The sequence below is a fragment of the Chaetura pelagica genome, unplaced genomic scaffold (assembly GCF_000747805.2).
Source record: "Chaetura pelagica isolate M959 unplaced genomic scaffold, ChaPel_1.0 scaffold638, whole genome shotgun sequence".
Lineage (NCBI taxonomy): Eukaryota > Metazoa > Chordata > Aves > Apodiformes > Apodidae > Chaetura > Chaetura pelagica.
The window spans coordinates 1,184,876-1,200,831 of record NW_009954298.1 but is presented as its reverse complement, the minus strand read 5'-3'; positions in this window follow the sequence as shown (position 1 = coordinate 1,200,831).

Here is a 15,956-nt window from a genome sequence, read left to right as displayed (position 1 = left end):
GGATCACCTAGTTCCAAACCCCCTGCATGGGCAGGGACACCTCCCACCAGACCAGGTTGCTCTAAGCCCCCAGGTGCCTTTATAAGGTGCCTCCCCCAGCTTTCTAAGGTGGACAGAGGTTTGCCTGGAGGAGGCCAGGAAGCACACACAGGGATGGGCACAGGGGGCTTTTCTAGAGGTGGGCAGCTGGCTACACAGCCCCACTCAAAAGCTTTCCCTCTCCCCTGATGGCAGATTCCTCCCCTCCTACCTCTGCAGGCTTTGCAGCCTCCCCCAGCTGAAGCCCCTTGTGGAGGCACTGGCCAGGATGGGGGCAGGATCCTCTTGAGCCCAAATCCTGTCTCATCCCACCTCATCCTAAGTTGCATCTGGGAAAAGATCTAAAAGAAGCAGGCAAAAACCTCCCCAGATCACACCAGCTTGTTTGGAAAGGAAAGATTTTGATTCCAAGTGACAGCTCCTTTGGAAATTTCCTCCTGCTAAAGGAGAAACGTGAACAAAACCCCTTTTCTTTGGGAAAAAAACCCAGGGAAACCAGGCTCAGATCAGAAGGGGAAGCCCTAATGGGAGCAGACACTGTCCCTGCCATGGCTGGACTGGCCACCAACACATTGTTTCAGGTCAGTGTAGAACAACACAGGCTCTTCTTGAAGCCCGAGAGGCCGCGATGGAAAAGCACTGCCCCAGTTAATTGGGGTGTTTTTAATGAGGGCAGCTCTCCTGGGCTGCAAAGCCAGGCTGCTGCCCGCCCCGAGCAGCGTCTGCCCTGCCCTCAGCTGCTGCTGCTTTGGGCTTGTTGGAGCAGAGACGTGGCTTTTGCTGCCCAGGCCACCCCACCTGCTCAGCTCGGGCAGCTCTGGAGCTGTGGGAGAGCCCAGCCAGGGGGCTGCCTGTGCCCTGCAGAGCAGCAGTGGCACCAAAACTCACGTTTGGGCAGAGATGGGTGGACACATCCTCCCTCTTTCCAGGAGAGCAGGAAAAGGAGCCAAGATGATCCAAGGTGTCCATCCCAGGTGAGTCAGGGGGTCTGGTGAGGCCACACTGGTGGGTGCTCAGGGGCACGTGGAGCAGAGGAGCAGCCCTCCAGGACACCAGCCCAGGCTCTGCAGTGAGACTTTAATAGACTCATCTTACTACAATAAGGTATTTTATTTTTCCAGTGCACATTCATTATTCACACAGTTATTTCCCCCCAGATTACGTGTTGCTGCCTGGGCTCTGTTCTCCTGCTTTATTTTCACAATGTCAGCCCTGGTACCTACTTATTTTTACAGCATTGTCACCTGCAAACGGGCTGCTGTTTAATCGCCAAAACTAATAACACGGCTCAGTGGAGATGTCAGAGGCAGGAGGAGAAGGAGCCTCCCTAGTCCCTCATCTGGAACAGCCCAGCTGTTGGCATTGAAGCATCCTGTGTGCAGTGGTCTGGGGGCTCTCAGCCCAGCTCCTCTGCCCCAGCGGGGGGATCTGGCAGCTGCAGCACCCGAAGCTGCACGATGGAGTTTGCTGGAGGGCAGGTGAGGAGCACAGGCTGAGCCTGCTGCTTCAGCCCAGGCCCCAGAGGCACTTCAAAAGGCTCCCAAAACCCAGCTCCTGCTCAGTCACTGGCCCAGAGCTTCCCAATGCCACATGGCCCAGCAAAACCATTTGACTTGTGCTGGGCTACAGAGTCCATGATTATTTTTTAATTGCTCAGACCTGGAATGATCCGTGGCACAAAGGGGAAAAAAAATAGCTGCTTATTAAGCAGGGACATCTGTGAAGCAGGTGAGTGCTGGTGCAGGAGGGTGAGCAACATCTGCTTGGAGGCACAGAGCTCAGTCTGCACAGAGCAGCTGCAGGAACTGCAGCTTGGTAGACCAATTTCCAGCATTTCTGGATTTCCAACCTCCTGGCATGCTAAAACAAAGAGTGCTCCCTTCCCAGGGGTTTATGCTGAGCCCAGAGTTACCAAGGGCACATCCAAATACTCGTGCACACAAAGCTGCTGTGCCTCCCCTCTCCTACAGCCACAAACACCACAATATCAAACAACCTAATGCCTCAATGAGTTGTTTTTGAGCTGGATCTTGGGCAGTTTTGGCATTCTGGTGTTTTTGTGGAGGATGGTGATTTAATTTCATTGCTTTCTTTCCCTGGGAGAGAGGGGTAACTTCCCCCCGGAGGCAGCCCCTGGAGGGCTGGTGTTTGCATGCACAGCCTCCCTGTTGGGGGAAAGCAGCACAAACAACTTCTCTGAGCTGCTAAATGCTCTGAAAGAAGGGACTTCCTGCTTTTTCCTCTGAAATGGTTTCAAGGGTTTAGATCAGCTGCACACCAGGTTCAGGGTTTGATCCTCAGGCAGCAGAAGGGAGCTCAGCACCTTCATCCCAACCTTCTTCATTCACTCAACTTCAGCCTTGCAATCCAGACAGTGAAGAAGGGATGAGGAAAATGAAGCCTCCAAGCACCAGGGAGAGAGTTTTCCTTGCAGTTGCTTTGTCAGTCCCTCCACAGGGGCTGAACAGCCCATACAAGGTGTCCTTCCAGATGGGTGAGACCACATCAGTTTTCATCCTTCCCCTTCCCACTGGGGTGCCCTGGGACCTTGCAGGATGCTCCAGCTCACTCTCCTGTCCCTGGGGCTCAGCTGCCCCCAGGTCCTGCTCTGCTCCCAGCCCAGCTCCCAGCTCCCACCCACCACCAGATCTGTTTTCCCTCCCAGCCTTTTACAACTCCTGAGCCACACTTCACCCAGAGCTTGGATGCTCCCCACCCAGGACACGTCCCCTTCCCTGCACTGCTCCCTCCAGCACAGCCCTGGCTTCACTGCACGAAGTTATTCTCCCTGGGAATTCCTCTCCCTCACCTTTAGCCAGAGCATTATTCTGCCCACGTCGCTGCGCTCGCTCCTGCCTTCCATCAGAGTCATAAATAAGGCAGAAGGCAACACTAAAAAGGGAGAGAAAACCTCTTTCTTTTATTCTAGTTTGTTGCAGAGTCAAGATGGATCCAGCTGCTCAGGATCCCTCCTCTGGCCCTGGCTGGCTGCTCCCACCCTCCCTGCAGATGGCAAGTGCCAAAGTGCACCTGAGTGGGGACCCCAGCACCTCCCAGGGAGGGGATGGACAGTAACTGGTTTGTGAGCCTTCAAAATAGAGGTGCTCCTGGTCCCCAGAACACTGAGCTCTGCACCCCAGAGAGGTTATTTGAGGGGGGAAAAAAAAAAAAAAGAAGAAAAAGAAGAAATGATCCTCCAGCTGAAACCCCTCTGACCCCAGAGTGTGAAACCCCTGAGGCCATGTCCCCCCACAGGGCTCACTGTGTCTCCAGTTCCACGAGCAGGTCAGGCTGGGTTTGCTCAGGAGCTGTGCCAGGGACCCCAGGACAGGTCACTGGTGGGGGCTTCTGCTGGGAGGGGTTTCTGGCAGCATCCTGAGGCTCTGAGACCACGGGTGAGCATCCCTGGTGGGAGGGAGCCCGGGCTGGTGCTGCCAGCCCTGAGCCACGCCAGGCTGCACGTGCTGGAACAAAGAAAAAAGGGCATTTTGGTTTCCATAGCCTGGTTTCCCAAGGCAGGAGGTGTCTGCAGCTGCAGCCCCTGTGCCTCCGGGCCGGCGCCTCCCTCCTCACTTCATACCTTACCAGGCAATTTGAACCAAATTTGACAGTAATAATAGGAATCTGAAGAGAATTATGTTCCGACAGGCTTGGTGAGGATCCACAGCCTGGCAGAGAGTGAAAGACCTAATTAACAGCCCCACTGAGAAAAAGGCCATGTTGGGAGTGTTCTCCTGACTAGACATCAGAGACTCTACAGGCAATTAAGAGCAGTCCCAGGGGAAGCCTTGGCCAGTGTCTGAATGAACCAGCAGGGAAGTCCCCCCAGTAAGGAAACCCCAGATGGCAGCAGGTCCTCTGGGGTCTGCTGGGGCAAATTGGGCTGAGAAAGCTTTTCCCCACTTGGGACATCACAACATTGCTCTCCTTTGTGGATTCTCTGGTGTCTACTATACGGCTCTGCTGCTTGGCAGCCTTCTCACCCTGTCACCTCCTGTCCCCTACTCATGGCTGTAGCACAGGGAAGAAGAAGGAGCTTCAGCCAGACACAAGGAGCTTACAGGCATAAAATAGCTTGGATAGGAAGGAATCTTAAGATCCTCTAGTTCCACCCCCCCTGCCATGAGCAGGGACACCTCCCAGCAGCCCGGGCTGCTCCAAGCCCCATCCAACCTGCCCTTCAACACCCCCAGGGATGGGGCAGCCACAGCTTCCCTGGGCAACCTGGGCCAGGCTCTCACGAGCTAGATCCTTCCTTCCATCCTCACCCTCCACCAGGGCATCCCAGTATGTGCTGCCCTGCATTCTCCCAGCTTGTGTGTGCTTGGAGGACTGAGGGGTGTGTCCTGCCATCTCCACTTAGCTCGTGTGGGTGCAGGGATGTGCTGTACATCTCTTTAATCTTAGAACATCACTTGTTACACCCAGAATCCAACTGAACGTTACTTCTGCAGCAAAGAAACACCAATTTGAATCCTCAGGAGATTTAACAGAAAGGCTTGTTTCAAACCTAAACTTCAATCTTCCTGACATGTTTTTTTTTCCGTATGAAAAATTGTCTTAAACAGTAAACGCAAAAGCTCCTGTTTCTGTCAAATTTATAGCAAAGCAGGTCCCCCACAGACCATCAATCCAGGGCTCAGCAGGACCAGGGTGGGATTCAGCATCATCTCCCAGGGGGATTGTTTTATGGCCGTGTCCACCCAGGCTAAAGGAGGCTGCCCCAGTGCACAGGGGGCTGGTGAGGAGTTAAAAAGCAGTAAAAACCAGTAACAAATTGTCCCATCTGCTGCCTCCCTCCTGCAATCTCACCTGCATCAGCTGGAGGGAAAGGCTTTGTTTGCCTCCAAGACTCAAGTTCCCTTTCCCTTCACGCCTCTCATCTCAGTCTTTGGAAACAAAACTGCCTTGCAGAGCTGCATTTGGGCTCCTTTCCACTTCCCTCTGATAAGAAATAAGTTGCCAAAGCTGATGGTGGCCCCCAGGCAGCTCCAAAGGTTCCTGTCTGGGACCAAATTCCCCCTTTACTGGGGTGAGGGACAGAGAGGCTGTTGGAATTTTCCTCCAACAACTGGTTTCTTCTAGAAACACCAGAGAAAGGCTGAAGCTGTGCAGACAGTGAATAATGGGATATGTTTTGGCTTAAAAAAAGGCTGGAAAATGAAAGCACCCCCAGCCTGCTCTGCCTGGGCACTGCCCTGCCAGCCACCCCTGCCTCACCAGCACATCCCCATGGGAGGCTGAAACCCAGCACTGCAGCTTCCCCTTCTCTGGTACATGCAAAAAAAAAAACCCAAGCCCAAGAGATTTGTAAGGAAAAGGAAATCAAATAAATGAACCCAAGTCCCAGTGCTGGGAGAGAGGAAGGGCCTGTGGAGGCTGGCCCAGCAAAGGCATGAGGGGGAACAAATAACAAAATAAAGGCAGAAAGAGTCAATGTATGAAGAATTATTTAAGAGGTAGAATAAAGCTGTTAAAAAAGGAGGGAAAAAAATAAAAATCAGCCTCTCTTGGGGGGGGGTTGTAAAAATACTCGAGCAAAAGTAGGCCATTTGCTGAACAATAAAAGGGATGAAGCAGATGATAGCTCTAAAATGGCTGAGATGCTGAACTGCTTTTTAAAATCTGCCTTTATCAAGAGAAATGTGGAAAAGTGGTTTGGACAATTAAGAAGTAACAAAGGCCTCATAAAAATAGCTCCAGGGGGGAAGAGAAACACTGGGGAAATGGGAGAGGCAGCAGAGTGGGGGGGACTCACTGCTGGAGGGGCTGACCTGGGCTGGGGACCAGGCTGCATCCTGCCCTGGCACAGCTCCAGGACCTCCTGAACTGGACTCAGAGCTTTGGGAAGCACGGGAGAGGGGTGAGAGGAGAGGCTGGGGAAGCTCCCAACAGATTGTGGTGCTGCCTCTTCTTTGCCTTTTAATAGCGGAGCCAGATTAGAGCTGGCAAAGCAAACCAAGCCTGGCTGGTAGCAGGAGGGGATCTCACTTCCTGAGGGGCCAAATGGGGGAATAATGGAATGAAATTAAGGAAGTTAAAATTGAATATCTGAGAGGAACATTGCTTGGCATAATTCTCTGCTCAGCTGGGGATGGGTGTCCTGGAGGGTGACTGCAGATCAGGTCTGACAGCACCTGGAGCTCTGGCATCCAGCAGGATTTCAGCCCCCAGGGGCTGCTCTGATGAGCAGAACAAGCTGCCCAAGGGGGTCTCAGAGCCCACCATGCTGCAGGGAAGGTGATCCACAAGAGCCTATGGGGTCAGCCCAAAATCCAGCCTTTTCCCAAACCTGCCCTCTGACTGGGCCCAGCTGCCAGGAGGAAAAGGTGGGATTGTCCTGCTGCCAGGACGGGGCTGCCCAGAGCAAACAGCACCCTGTGAGCAGCTCTGGGCTGGAAAACAGATCCAGCAGAGAGGAGGCTGTGGGTGAGAAAAGAGGACAGCCTGGGTGGGTGTAACTCCAGCCACTCCCTGGGGTCACATCCCCAGTTCTGACCCAGGGGGGCTCTGCTGGTCCCTGCCAGCCTCACCCTCCTGCACCCAGCATCCCTGCTCCTCCCATGGAGCAAACCATGTGTCCCTAACCCTGCTCTCTAGAAACCCATTACAGAGCAGGGAAGCACCTGGCAGCCTGGCTGCACAGGAAGAAAGCAACTAAGGGGGTAAAAAATAAAAAGGAAAAAAAAAAAAGCATGGAAAAATCTCAGAATAAGGCAATTTGGGATGTCAGCACCCCCAAGTTTTCAGAAGCATTTTTAGCATCAAGTTTGGAGCTGAAGGAAACAGCTGTAAGAACCCTGACAGCAGGAGAGACAGGAGGTGGGAGCAGACACCCTCATATTTCCTTGGCACTTTTCCTTACACCTCCCTGAGTCACACAATTGGCAGCTCCTCCCCCCCAGTCTGAAATGAGAGTGAAGCACCAGCAGCCCCCAAAAAAGCCTGTCTCCTTCACAGCACCAGAAGGTGGACAAAAATAGGTCCCTGTTACTGCAGTGCCAAATGTACTCGTCACCACCCAGGAGCCTAAACCCCTGTAGGGACCCAGGGACCCCTTTATAGCAAGTTCAGCCCAGGAGGGGGTGAATGAAGTTGTTGGTTTCCCACCAGATCTGTCCAGTGATCTGCAAGGAGGAAGAGACCCAGGAAAGAGCCTGGGTTCTATCAGCTCTAAAAATGCAAAAACTTTGAGGGGGAAACTTTCTGTTCTATCTGGGAAGGTCAGGAACTGGGCTCACATTAGCTCTGGCATGGAGCTGTGAGTCCATCTGTTGTCTGAGTTGGGCCCACCTGCAGCTACGTGGTTGATGCAAAGGGACAAAGAAGGCCACCACATGTCCCAGAAAAACTGCTGGGGTGGCTGTGCCCATTACACCTTGACACCAGGTGTGCAAGACTAGAAGAAGCAAAGAGGACCCTGAGCTATCATCTGGGGGTGTGATTCCCTGGATGCAGATGGAACCCTTGGCAAGGAGGAGAGCTGCTGGCCAGGAGCCAGGCAAGCACAGACTGCTGTCTGTACCAAGTGCCATTGCTCCAGGAGCTAAAAATTGTATCTCAAGTCAAACAGGAGAAATTGGCTAAAAAGCAAAAATTAAGGGACTCAGCATGTAAAATGTTGGCACTGTGAGTGACTGGTCAGAGGACATACCAGGGTTGACCTGACAGGTCTTTGTACATCTGGGAGAGAGTCCTGTCTCAGCAAAAGCCATGGAGATGCTGAGCTGAAGGGCTGATGTTCAAAGGAGCCAAAGGTGCTTTGTACTGAAGTCTGGGCAGTTGACCACAAAGAGGGCTGGCTCCTGGGCAGGTGGCTGCTGCTGGATGGAAGGATCAGCCTGCTCCATGCACTGGGAAGGGGGAAGGTCTTTGCCACTTCAACCACACCACTCATGTGGTGAAAAAAGAGACTCAGCCAGTCCTTGGCTTGGGTTTTGTTTGAGGAAGAAGGTGCATCACTTCATCTCAGGCATTCACTTGCTAGAATTTCCTTGGAAGGTGTAAGAGAGGGTGAGAGACCAAGACAAGAGGTCTCTGTGGGCTGAAGCCATCCAGCTGGAACAGGATCTCTGCTAAGGAGAGCTTCCTAGTCTGTGCTGTCAGGAGTCATGTTGTAAATGGGCCTTGGATGTACTATCACCTTGTCATACTGTACAAAGAGCTTGGTGGATTAAGTGGAAAAATGATGACCTTTCAGAAGAAACACTATCCTGGAGGCAGGGGAAAAGAGCAGTCGGTCAGAGTGATGGGAATCTGCTGGGTTTTCTCTCACTGTGCAAAAAGTGTTGAGATTTTTTTCTCAAGAAAAGCTGGCTCTGCCAGAGGTTTGGCCCAGAAAGGCACATCTCCTGTGACACCAAGGCACAGGTTTGTGTCAGCAGTCAAACAAGGCCAAGCCTTGATCCATCGCCTCCCTTAGGTCCCCTTTTTGCTCTTATAAACCTGGTTCTTCCAGTGCCACTTACTCGTCATGGTTTTAAGCTTCAGCTCTTTTTCCTCAAACAACAGTGAGAAGCACAACAGTCCAGACCTACAGTCATGGGTTTAACACATTTTGCCTCCCTGGGCTGCAAAGAACATGCAGAGAAATTGTTCTGATGGCTCAGATCAGGGGAGGGGTGGAAAGGGCAGCAGGAAGCATGATGGTGATGGATGGAGAAAGGGTCACTGTGGGGTGGTGAAAGTCCCTTGGAGCCTTCCTACCTTCCCTTTATTGGACTGTTGGCAATGAGGACTTGCAAATTTGTTTTTTATTTGCTTCAATGCAGCTGAGGAAAGCTGGGACTGGGGCAGTGGGATTCCCTCCTGCCTTTGTGGCTTTTTTTCCAAGTGAGCTCCATTGGCCTTGCATGAAGAGGACATGCTCAAAGACTCTGCTTTTGCCTTGGGATGAAAGTACTCTCATGTATTTTTTTTTTAAATAGACCTGCATAGTTTCTGAATGTTGTAGGAAGGCCCAGGAGCCCTCAGGAATTTGAGAATAAGATAGTGAGGTTGGTGTTAACAGACTGCAAAGTGGGCTGTGAAGAGCCAAAGAGGGTCTTGCCTACCCAGCTGGAGATTCAGCATATTTTGATTTTTTCTCTCATCCTGGCAGGTACTGAAGAGGAATCAGGAAGAAGCTGATTCGTCACCAAGGGAAAATCCTCCTTTCAGTCAGTGCTGAGAACTGGAGTCTGCACAAGAGCCTGGAAGATTAACATGGTGCAGAAGAGCAACCTGAAAACCCCAAGTGGAAGCAGCGCTTCCTCCCTGCATGTGTCATGGCAACTTCCTCCTGGTGCCATCAGACACCAAAGTGCAGACACGTGGGACAGGCTCATGGCCCCAACCCGATGCATGAAGATTTCCAAGAGCTACACAAGGAAAATGAGCAAATGGAGATGTCAGCCCTGCTTCTAGCACCATTCATCATGTGTCATGTGGCAGAAGATGCCTCCCAGATCACCCCAGCTTGGCAGATGCCGACAGGCTCCTGACATGGCTTCCACCATCCCTCCCACACCATCTGGCACTCACACGCTGGGTCCCAGGAGGCCCTTCCCAACAGCTGCTCTGCTAATGACTCCTTATTAATAGCAAGACTCTGGAAGGGTACCAGTGATGCCCCTCTTGAAGGTGATCCTTTCAGGGATGGATCTGGCTTTGTGCCCAGCCCAGCCCACCTGCACCGCTGGCACCAATGGCTTGGGCAGCATCCCTGGCAGTGCTGAAGGGCAGGTTGGATGGGGCTTGGAGCAACCTGGTCTGGTGGCAGGTGTCCCTGCCCATGACAGGGAGCTGGAACTAGATGTTCTTTAAGGTCCCTTCCAACCCAAACCAGCCTGGGATTCTCTGACTGCGTGGCTGAATGGCTGGTAGTTCATGGCCATGGGCTACGTCACTTCCCAGCCTTTCTGGGCCTCATACACCCTGGCTGCCAACATTCCTGGTTCTCACCCACCCAGGACCTGCTCCCCCCCTCCGAGGGTTAAGGCAGGAGCTGTGTGGGGTGATGGAGTAAGATTTTTTACTTTGCTCCAATTTGTAGCTAAAAAAAGAGCAGTAATTAATTCTAATTATTCCTGAAAGAGCCTTACGGGGTAAGACGCCGGTAAGGCGACTTTATTTGGCTTAGCATTTAGGAAGCTGTGTGTAAATGGGTGAGGATATCACCAAGGCTCATTTTCTCTCTCTCTTTTAGAGCAGGGAACTGTCTGGCTCCCCTTCTGCTCTCCTGCTCCTTTATGCACCCCAGCCTCTTCCCCAGCCACAGGCACCAAAGTTCCCTGCTCTGCAGCAGGGGATCATTGCTCAACGCAGGATGGGCACCTTGTTTGGTTGAGCCCCCTTGCCTGGCAGCCCCAGGGTCTCCCCATGGTTCAAAGGCTTCTCCACTCTGTCCTTGAGCTTCAGGGGGGTTGTTTTTTGCTCTCACTGGGGTCTCAGGGCAGGTGAACCAGGGTTGGTCCCCAGGCACACTCGGAGCTGAGGCACTGCCCTGCAGCAATTTGGGGTGCTCTGGGTGTGCAAACCTCCCAGGGACCTGCAGGGCATGTGCTCATCACACCCCAAAACCACCCCACGCTGCTTCCCTGGTACCACCCAATAGTCCTGGGGAAAAGACATTCCTATCCTCACTGCTCCCCAAGCAAAGGGGCTTGTTCCCTCGCTCCCCGTGGCAGCAGCAGCCCCCTCTCTCTGACCACCTGGGTCAAAGGGTTTGGGGACAGGATTTCACCTGGTTCAAGGTTCATTTATTTTCCTTCATGTGAGTCACCAAAAAGCCACCAGCCAGCAGTGCCATCCCCAGCCCAGCTCTCCACATCCGAGCCACCCCAGCCCTCTCTTATGCAAAACAGCCCATTCCACAGCAAGATTTCTCACCCTGATCCCTTCATTTACTTACAGGGCTATCAAATGACTTCCCAGGAGCTCATCTCTCTCATGAAGTGCTCTTGTCAAAATCAGCTTAGCTGGGAAGAGATCCATCATCAGGAGCAGGGAGCTGGCTCTGGGAGGACAAACACCCGTGGCACTCAGGCCATGTGAGATCTGGCAAATGTCAGGAAGGTCAGTTATCAGATGAGAGGAGAAATTTCATCAAAATGCCCCATATTTTTGGAAATATCTGATTGAGCACAAGGCTTGATGGGGGCTGTACCAGGCTCCCTTCTGTCTGTCGCTGTCTGGAGTGAATTTGTGCTCTCTGAACAGGAACATGAGCAGGGTCTGGAGCCACAGCCAGGCATTGTTTTATGGGCTTCAGGTTTGTTTCTGCTCAGCTCCTTCAGGAGGGGACAGCAGCAATGAGCTGCAGTTAACAGCACAAACTCTTGTGTCAATGGGAGAGTCACTCCAGCACTAAATGGCATGAACTGGTGCATGCCCAGTAAAGGGACAATCAGGGGAGTTCAGCTTGGGCAAGCAGGTCTGGCTGGAGACACCCAGAAATGGGTCTGCAAGGAGCTAAAGTGTTTCATTCTGATGCTTTCAAAAGAAGATATTTCACTTTGGGATACTCAGCTCTCTTTGGATAATTTTTAAGTGAAATATTTTGACTTCTTTTCAATGGATTTTTAAAAAAAACATAAAAATGGTCTGATTTTAAAGGAAAAAAAGGCTGTTAGGCCCTAAAATTATGTTAATTGAGTTGAGGGGGGGAGAGGGTGTGTGGGGCCTGTTAAAAAACCTGACAGACAGCAGCCTCTGTGGCAGCAGTCAGATGTCACCTGGGGCTGTGAGCTGCCACCAGGGAAGCCACACAGGAGAAACCACACTTGGGTGCAACATCCCAAGGAGGAGCATCTCCATCAGCTGGTCCTACCTTGGGTGAACTTCCAATGGACAGGAGCACACAAAGCCTTTCCAGTGCTCTGGAAGGCACCTGGAGGTCCTTCCCAGCTTCCTTCAGCTGCTGTACCGGGATCACAGTCCTGCTGCCAGGGGGGCTTGGAAGGTCTGTCCCTCTTCCATGAGCAGAGCACAGCACAGGGACAGCAGGGGCTTGATAAAGAAACACAAAGCAGAGGGGTGATGAGGCACAGCAAGGAGCCCTTCACACCTGCCTTAAACAATCTCTGACAGCCCAGGAGGAATTTGGATTATTTCGGTTTGGTTTTAGCATTATTCCTATTCCATTTAGCTAAATAAATAGAGGCTGGATTTAAACTAATTGAATCGTGTGCATGCAGCCAACCTGCACAGCCCAAAGCAAACACAAATTTTTATTGAACTGGTGTGGTTTGAGTTTAGAGGAAGAATCTGCTCAAATTTTCAGAGGGTTTCCCACCCTTTCCAAAAGGCCAGTGACTATCTGCTTCATGTGGGGAACGAGAAGAAGTACCAAGACAAGAGAAAAAAACCCAAAAAGACCAGTTTTCAATGAGACATCTGGGTTTACAGTGAACTTTCAGTTGTGCTGGGCTGGCTTTAGAGCCATTCCACTAGATGTGCTGGATTTGTCTGCATGTGGGATTTAACAGGATCCTTCCAAAAAGGTTCAAAGAACAAGAGCAGATCATTACTAAAAGGGCAATAATGCAAAAACAGGCATTAATGACAGATCCCTCCCCTGCCCTGTCTCCCCCTCCCACTGCAGCAGTGCAGGAGCAGAGCCAGCAGGCAGCACATCCCAGGGGGGCTCGGGAGGGCAGAGACCCCTTGGCAGCAGGTGACACCTTCATGGATTTCCCCTCTGGAAGGTGCTGAGATGACCAAGTGGTGAGTTTCATCAGTTTATAACTAACCCTAATCCAGCTGGACTAGGACACCCAGCACTCCCAGTCATGGTCTACCCAGCGTCCTTCTCCTCCTCCACAGGGTGGGGACACCAGCCCAGTCCCTGCACCAGGAGGGTGTGAAGGACCTGCCTTTGCCTTCTGCCATTTGCAGGAGTGACCTAACTTCTGTATTTCTGGCAATTCCCCTCTTCCCCCCACCATGGGCACCCAAGTGCAGGCAGGGTTTCCCGGCAGCAGGTCCCGGCCGTGCTGCAGCCGGCGGGAGCTGGATTCCTTGCCACGCTGTTACTCACGTTTGTTTACTGCAGGAAATTCATCTTTTCAGTTTGTGCTGGGGATTAATTAATGGTTATGGCTTCTGTGACCCCGTGATTAACTCATTTTCACATAATTGCTTGAAGACAAAACGATGTATTAGCAGCTTTTCTCCCTCCCCATCCCTGCTTGCCGCGGCCTCCGGAGGGACCCAACAGTCAATAAACAACTTGGGGTTTTCCTTCCTTTTTTTTTTTTTTTGTTGCCTTTCCCTGCTTTGCCTGTTCCTCTCCCAAGCCCAGGCCTGTAGCCTCATCCCACCTCAGCAATGGCTTTTCACCACAGAAAGAGAAGCTGAAACGTGGAGCAGTGGCTGGAGCCAGCAGCGGGGCTGGGGCGGCGGGGCTGGCAACACACGGGCAGGAAATGTGGCTTTGGGGGTATCGGTGCTAAATCCAGGTTTTCCTGCACAAAACGTTGGCAGACTGCAGAAAAGGACCCTCAAAGTGAAAGGCTGCCTTGGGGTTTGCCTCCAAGCAGGAAAACCAGATTAAACGAGGTAGATAGAGAGACTTCCCTCCTTCCCGGGACGGGAGGGAGGAGTGCTGGGAAGGTGCCTTCTACCCACATGCTGCCCACCCTGTGCAGGCCCAGCAGGAATCAGAGTAAAATATAAAACAAGCAATTATTTCCTTAATTTCTTCCAGGCTTCAAATTTCTCAAATTGCCAGAGGGCTCTTCGGGGTTTATTTTGCCTTTTCTCCCCCCCTTCTTTTTCATCTTTTTCTTCCTACCCCTCTTTACTGGTTCTAATTGTGTCATTAGTAATTAATGACTTTGGAGGGAGACATTTTCATTTTAATTAAAGGAAGAAAAGAGGAAAGAGCTGTAGCAAAGTGCAGGCATCATTCCACCTCTTGGCACAGATGGGATTGTCCTGAAGCAGTTTCTCTCTCTTCCAGCAATTGGGGAAGGGGCTGGGACCAGCCCAGGGACATTTTTGAGCTGGTGCACCCCAGTTTGGAGGGCTCATCCTCCCAGCTTGTCCATGGCAGGGAGTTCTTCCGTGCCTTGGTCAAAGTGAGCCAGGGAGTCAATTTTAATTCCAAGAGAGACATGCTCCAAGTGCAAATTTACATGGAAAAGACAAGCTGGATGGTGCAAAACCCACCCTGGATGTGGATCTTCTCCCAGTGGTTGGTAAAAAGGGGTTTTGGAGGAACCTGTGGGAAGCAAAGGCACTGGGAAGGAGAAAAAAGGAATGAAGCCAGACATCTGCAGATGCAGTTCTCTGAAAGATACAGCAAAACACAGTGGGAAAGGAGGGATAATTGGCCCTGAATTAGTGGCTGATGTTCAGGCAACAGCTCTTGGAGCTCCTGCACACAGCTGGGAGCAAACACCTGCCCAGCAGTCAGGGGAACTGAGGGGAAAAAAAATACCCCCTCCCAAAATAAAAGCTAACACAAATGCCAAGGGGACAGAAAGGAATGAGCACAAAAATGCACAGGATGTCTTCTGAGGCCATTAGCTGAGATTCTTCAGCTGTGGGCTCAGACCCAGCCATCTCCTTGGAAAAGCTCTGCAGGAAGGAAATTAGAGCCAAGGGAAGCAAAACCAGGCACAGCCCATGGGGCTTCGGCAGGGAGAGAAAGTCAGAGAGGATCCTGACATCCAGCAGGGAGGCTGCTCAGCCCCAGATGTGTTCCCAGTCCTGCAGGGGGTTGTTAGAGCACTCCTGTTAGCTGAAGATTCAATGTTCAAAGGGTAGAACACCCTGGACACAGGGCAGCCTGTGCTGGGGGTCAGCTTATGGCAGGGAAGAAAATCCGGGACCTTGAGAGATCCTGGGTCTTCCTGAGCTCTGGGAGTTTTCTCAACTGAGAAACTGACAGTTTTCTCAATTTTCCTCAACGCTGGGATGGGGCATCCTGCCAAGGCCTCCCTCCTTCTCTTTGGTCACAGTCCAACAGAGCAATGACATGGAAAATATGATAAGAAATCTGAGATGTGATTTGAGGCAAGCCAGGAGACATATCATCATTATCCACCCAATGCTACAGGAAGAGATGATGGAGAGGATGCACGGGCCACTGTGTCTAGCCCCAGCCATGACACATGCCCTCTTGAAAGGTCACTGCTCCCAGGGGACAAGGGACCAACCCCTCCAGCCTGACCACAGGTGACAGTCACTGTCTCCCACCTCATGTTTGAGGCAAATGGATCTTCCTCTGCCTCAAGGAGACCACATCTTGCCCCTGCTCCTCCCCTTCACTCCCCTCTTCCCTTTTTGCCCTGTTTTTATTTTTGAAACTCTCACAAAACCTCACATTAACTGCAGCTTGAAGAAAGTAATCAAGCTATTTTCTAGGAAGAGAACTAATTTAATGCATGAATGACTTTAGCTCAAAAGAAGAAATAAGGACACTCAGGCATCCTAAGGGAGCAGAATAATAGGGTAATTTGCACAAGATGAGGAGAAAAGGGGAAAAAATGGCCACTACTTCTTTTGCATAATCTTCTTTATAAATCATCTTCCTTCCCCTGCTTGCTGGTCACCATCCCTGAGTCTGCAGCCACCCGAGGGCCAGGAAAGGCCCCGCAGGTCGGCGCGGCCGCGGGGCGAGCGCTGCGCTCAGCTCAGGGGTTGCTGCTGCAGGCAGCAGAGCAGCTGCGGGTTCTGCGCATTTTCAGGGTGCAAGGAGGGCTTGAAAGGCCCTCAGCCTGTGCTGGGGGGCAAGGAGGCAGTGAAATTTCTAGAGCTCGAGAGCAATGTCACAATTTCCAAGCGCATGAAGGGAGGAAAGGGAAGGGGAGGCGGGCAGGGCGGGGAGACGCCACTCAAAGTGTTTCCTCCTGGCAGCCCAACTCCAGTATTTAGAGCTGCCTGATGGTGTGGAATAAAAGAAATGTCAGCATGGAAATCATTTGGAGGTG